We start from the raw sequence: 6,000 nt of genomic DNA, 5'->3' as shown, positions 1-6,000 counted from the left end.
CATACCTCCTACATTCACATCATGATCATTAATATACGCTACAAACAACAAGGGACCCAGCACCGATCCGTGCCAATACCACTAGGCACAGGTTTCCAGTCACAAAACCAATCTTCGACCATCACCCTCTGCCTCCTGCCAGTAAGCCAATTTTGGATCCAATTTGCTCTGGATTCCATGGGCTCTTAAGCTTATTGACCAGTCCCCCGTGCAAAACCTTGTTCAATTGCTTACTGAAGTCCAGTTAGTCTACATCAACTGCACTGCGCTCATCTACACATTTCCCCTGCCTGCTCCTCTCCCAATCCCCCCAGTCTCCCATGCCAGACCTTGTTCACACCCTTAGTGAAGTTCAGATAGACTACATCAACTGCACCACCCTCAACTACACACCTCCCTATCCCCCCCCCCCCAGGATATCCAAAGCTCTGCTGCTGTTTCCTGCCTGGCACAACTACTCACCCAGTGCTGTGACTACAGTAGTTGCCTGTGCCCTCATGCCCCCTTGCTCTGCACAGCCTCCCCGCTCCCTCTCTGCCTGACCAGACAGAGCAGTGACCACCCTCCCGCCCGGCCGCGGCTTGGGCCACGTGATCCGCCGACGCGGCTTCCCGGGCTGAGCTCTCGCGAGGTTTCGCCCGACTTGCCGTCAGCAAGAACGAGCCCTTGTGGTAAGTTTGTAAACAACGTTAAACGGTAACCGGGGCGGCTGGGGCTTCTTGTCATGGGGACCGGAGCGCCTTTTATTTGCGCTATTAGCCCCGGTTACGAGGGTGTGAGAGCGGCGGGCGGACCCTGGCGTGGGGTGTGCGCACCAACCTTAATTGTTAACATGGCGACTTTCCCTCCCTGATTCCTGAGGATCCCTCCCAACCGGAGGAGCTTCCCTCACACCGGACTCCTCTCAGAGCCCAGCCCACCCCCATCCTGTGGGATCGGACACTTGCCCAGATTCACAGGCAGGAGGGTGGCGTCTCTCTGATGTTTGAACCGTGCTGCTTTTGTATCACCGACAAGCATCTGTATGGAGTGGAGGGAGGGTTTGAGCTGGGGAGATACGGCAAGTACCTCGCTCGTTCCCTGGGAAGCAGACTGTTAACATCCCTGTTACCAGTTACTGCATTGTACACCGAACCAAGACTGCCATACATTAGGGGCGTTAATCAGTGCAATCAATACAACCGGTTTAACCGAAATTCACCATGACTTGTGATTATCAATGTTCGATATGAGACTCTGCACCTCCAGGCAAAATAATTCCTGTTAGTGTTATCACTGGTTTGGGGTCGTGACGGAATTAATTGAGCGAGTCCAATGATGGACATTTTATACGACCTAGAAGGTATAAATGCTGCTTTTGTGCGTTTTTAAGATTGCATAGTTTTAAAATACAGATAAGTCTTTATTTTTATTTATTGAGAAGGTCAGGTAAGGCAAAAACTGCACCAAGGAAAATAGTAAATCAAAAATAGGTGATGATACCAAGCTTAGCCTTTAATATCATCTAGATTTCAGAAGGAAGAAAAGTGAAAGGAGAAAGTAAAGTTGTACTATATTGAAAGCCTTGAAAAGGATGACTAAGAACAGAAGGCCATCCAACACAAGGCAGTAGAATTTGTAGAACAATATATTTGAAGCTCAGCAGGAACAAGGAAGGAATGTTTGAAGTAATACGGCGCTGGTACCATAATACAAAATAATAAAAAATACTTGTGACAGAGATACTTTGTCCTGTGGAGAAGAGTTGGAAAGGTGACAGAAGGAATTCCCCATTCATGAAAGCCTTGTAGTTTAAGTTGTATTGATTGAAAAATAAATGTTTGAAATAAGAGGAAGCAGGGTTCTACAGTTTCCTTGATATGGGACTGTTATTTGAGGTCAGAAGAAACTGAAATCCAATAATGTCCATCGATGATCAAGGACATTCGGTGGAGGCATCAAGATAAAGATATAGTAAGGACCCAGGTTTGATTCCCACTTGGGTCTCTGTCTGTGTCGAGTCTGCATGTTCTCCCCCTGTCTGCATGGGTTTCCTCCGGGTGCCCTGGTTTCCTCCCACAAGTCCTGAAAGACGTGCTTGTTTGGTGAATTGGACTTTCTAAATTCTCCCTCGGTGTACCCGAACAGGTGCCGGAGTGTGGCGTCTAGGGAATTTTCACAATAACTTCATTGCAGTGTTAATGTAAGCCTACTTGTGACACTAATAAAGATTATTAGTAGTAGCAGATTATACTTGCCAAAGATTGGGGAAACAGTGCTGTTGAAGAATCAAGAAATAATATTTTTGTTCCATGAGAGATCTTAACATAACGAGTTATCTGTTGGACTGCAAGAGGACGGGTGATACACTCAGGAAAGTTGATGAATGTAGAATGATATTATAAAAAACATGTATAGAGTTGGATGATATGTTCAAGTCATTGGTCTGAAGATGGAACCAAAAGGGAGGGACAACATAGCCCTGGGGAGCACTTGCTTTCATGGAAAAGAAGTCAGAGGATGAGTAATTAACTACAGCACAGATGGTGATTGAGAGCAACATAGAGGCCCATAAATGTGTCGTTAATGGGGACTTCTAACCCAGTTTCGGGCAGGACCAAACATATGTACATGATTGGCCAGACCCCTCCCACACAACCGGTTCATCCTCGACTTTGTCAGGTGTGCTCTGTGCACCACCTTTAGTCGTGTCAACCCCAGCCTCGCACACTAGGTTGAGGCATTCACCTTCTGCAACACCTTGCACCACAACCCCTCCTCCAGCACCTCTTTCCACTTAACCTCAACCCCCTCCAACAACGTCATATCCTCTTATACAATCCTCCCATAGATCGCCTTCTCCGTCAGCTCCTCCAAACTCGCGAATCGCCCTTCTAGAAATAAGTCCTTCGTTTCCATCAGCCCTCGCACCTGCCATCCCCGAAACCTAGCATCCAACCTCGCCGGCTCAACGTGGCGACCACCAAGGACTCCCTGAATTTTGCCCTGGGACAAATGGGACAATTTCCCTTTCATATATCCATGTTGATTTTGCCTCATCACATTATAGTTTTATAATTGCCTGTTACCGTATATTTAATTATAATGTCTAGCATTTTTATTTATCATTGATGGCAGGCTAACTGGCCTATAATTCCCTCTTATCACTCTCTCCATTCTTGCATTCCCGAGATTGTGTTTGCTATGTTTCAATCCCTGGTGACCATTGTTGAATCTGGGGATTTATGGAAGGCACCACCATTGAATCCACTAACTAAAACCCTAGTATATGACTCCTTCGATTTGGGGGATCTTTCGACTTTTAGACCTATTAGTTTCTCCAGCATTATCTCTTTACTAATTAATTCTTTACGTACCTCACACTGACTTGGCTCTTGGTTCCTCACCATTTTAAAAATGTTCTTGTGTCTTTACCATGAAGACAGGTACAAAGTGTTTGTTTACTACCTGTGCATTTTCCTCATTCACCATTCTAATTTCTCCTTCCTCTGCTTCTAAGGAAGCCCACATATGGTTTATTTAAATCATAGAATTACATAGAATATACAGCACAGAAACAGGTAATTCAGCCCAATTGATATAAACTGATGTTTCTGTTGCACTGAATCCTCCTCCCAATATTCATCTAACCTCATCAGCAGAACCCTTTAGTTCCTTCTCCTTTATACTTATCTAGTGGCCCATTTCAATGTATTCATCTTAGTGAGTGCCACATTCTCATCACTCTGGTAAAGTTTCTTCTGATTTGCTAATTTGATTTCTTGATGACTATTCAAAATTGATGGGTTCCAGTTTTACACTTCACTACAAGTCACATTCTCTGTGTCTACTCTATAAAAACTTTCTGTATTTTTTCAAGAGAAAAACAATCCAGTCTGTTCATCTTTTCCTGGTGCATAAAGCTCACAGACCTAGTATCATAGTAAATCTGCTTTACACTCTCTCCAATGCTTCTATATCCTGTTTAATAATGTGGCAACCAGAACTGTACATTGAACTCCCAAGTGTGGCCTTTTGCAATGTGTTTTTATGTCACTTACCTAGTTTACTCTTATATTCGTTTTTCATCTTTATCAATGTATTAGTTATCCTTTGCTGAATTCTGAAATCCTCCTAACCCTCAGCCCTACTATTTTTGACAACAACTTTTGCCTCTTATTTTAATCTAACACTCTCTTAACATCCCTTGTTAGTCTAATTACAAAGGTACCCCTCGTACCTATGTAATTTGATTAGTTCCGATTTTAGACCCGAGTTGCTGACTTGACTAAATTACTCTGAAATTCTATATAAGTTCGGCATATTCACTATAAAGTTATTAATGAACCGTTTCTCTTTGTACAATCCTAGATTTAAAAGTCTGTTCCCCAGATGGTTCCTCGATATATTGATCTAAAAAAAATCTTCTGTGCACTCACGTGAAATCCTCCTCCACACTATTACTACAAATTTGATATGCTCAGTTTAAACAAAGGTTTAAGATCCCTCTGATTATTGGAACCAAGCAAAGAGAGAATATGAGAATGGAATGGGAGTTAAAAGGTAACCCCAAAAAATATTTTACTGGCATGCAAATAGTACTGGCAGTAGGAGGTGGGATGGGGCCCGGTGAGGAATTTAGCTACAAGGTTAGTTTGGAGAAGCTGGGATTATTTTCCGTGGAGCAAGGTAGGTTGAAGGGAGATCTGATGAGGTACACAAGGTGATGACTTGTTTAAATAAGGGAAACAAAGAAAGGTTGATGCTACAAGAACAAGGGAATCCAGACTTAAGGTTTTCATAAAATCAACAGTGCAGAAGGAAGCCATTCGGCCCATCGAGTCTGCACAGCCCTTAGAAAGATCACGCTACCTAAGCCCACACCTCGACCCGATCCCCATAACCCAGTAACCGCACCCAACCCAACCTTTTTGGACACTAAGGGCAATTTAGCATGGCCAATCCCCCTAACCTGCACATCTTTAGACTGTGGGAGGAAACGGAGCACCCGGAGGAAACCCACGCACACACGGGGAGGATGTGCAGACTCCGCACGGACAGTGACCCAAGCTGGGAATTGAACCTGAGACCCTGGAGCTGTCAAGCAATTGTGCTAACCACTGTGCTACCGTTTTGGACAAGATATATGAGGAGGAGATGTGAAGAAGAACTTTTTAATGAAGTGAATGGTAATGACCTGGAACTCTGTGCCTCTGATTGAGTTGGGAGCGGTGGAATTCAATGACGGCATGGTGGCACAGTGATAGCACTGCTGCCTCAGCGCTAGCAACCTGGGTTTGATGCCTGCCTTGTGTGACTGACTGTGTGGAGTTCGTACATTCTCCCAGTGTCTGCGTGAGATTCCTCCAAGTGCTCGGTTTCCTCCCACAGACCAATGACATGCCGGTATATGGGTTACAGGGAGAGGGTGGGCCTACGGTGCTCTTTCGGAGGATCAATGCAGGCTCGATGAGCCAAATGGCCTCCTTCAGCACTGCAGGGATTCTATGGGAAAGGAAAATTGGAGGGAAACTTGAATAGAACAACGGAATGGGACTGTTTGAATTGCTCTACAGAAAGCTTGATGGACTGAATGGCCTAATGACTCTCCTGATTCTAAGCTGTTCGGAATCCGAGCACTTGGCAAGCATGCAATCTTCCGAACGCCCGGTCACAGCTGCAGTGAACAGTATCTATCCCCATGACTGTACTATCTCCTACCCCCATTATATTCCTGTACAGTCTCTTCCACCGCCCCCACTTGAATTTTCTCCTGTACCATAGTGCCTTTGTCATTTTGCTCAACCACCCTGCAGATTTTTGCACTTGTCCATCCAGGCAGAAAAACATAGTACCTGTTGGATAAGACCAAAGATAGATGTTCTTCCAGCACTGCATCTGGAGTCTCCTTACCTGCACGACCCACAGCGTCCCTGACCACGAACCAGATCAGTACCATTCCTAATCTAAGGGGGGTGAATTCTGCTGCATCAAAGTGTTCAAGTAACTCTTCCCTGTCCC

At 44.9% G+C, this 6,000-nt stretch overlaps 1 protein-coding gene across 15 annotated transcripts in view; it reads left to right on the top strand.

The window, feature by feature from the left end:
* Positions 1-608: 608 nt before the first annotated feature.
* The window catches only part of atf2 (activating transcription factor 2), a 282,067-nt gene continuing 276,675 nt past the window's right edge, over positions 609-6,000 (top strand). For 12 of the 15 annotated variants that reach the window (XM_072476614.1, XM_072476606.1, XM_072476591.1 and 9 more), the window contains exon 1: positions 625-671. The gene's annotated coding sequence lies outside the window, so the exon portion shown is untranslated. Of the gene's footprint in view, positions 672-6,000 lie in introns of all 15 variants that reach the window. The other 3 variants (XM_072476561.1, XM_072476517.1, XM_072476622.1) reach the window with 3 other exon arrangements.

Source organism: Scyliorhinus torazame, chromosome 2, assembly GCF_047496885.1.
Source record: "Scyliorhinus torazame isolate Kashiwa2021f chromosome 2, sScyTor2.1, whole genome shotgun sequence".
Taxonomy (NCBI): Eukaryota; Metazoa; Chordata; class Chondrichthyes; order Carcharhiniformes; family Scyliorhinidae; genus Scyliorhinus; species Scyliorhinus torazame.
The sequence above is the reverse complement of the archived record's forward strand: the minus strand, read 5'-3'. Positions and strand labels throughout refer to the sequence as shown.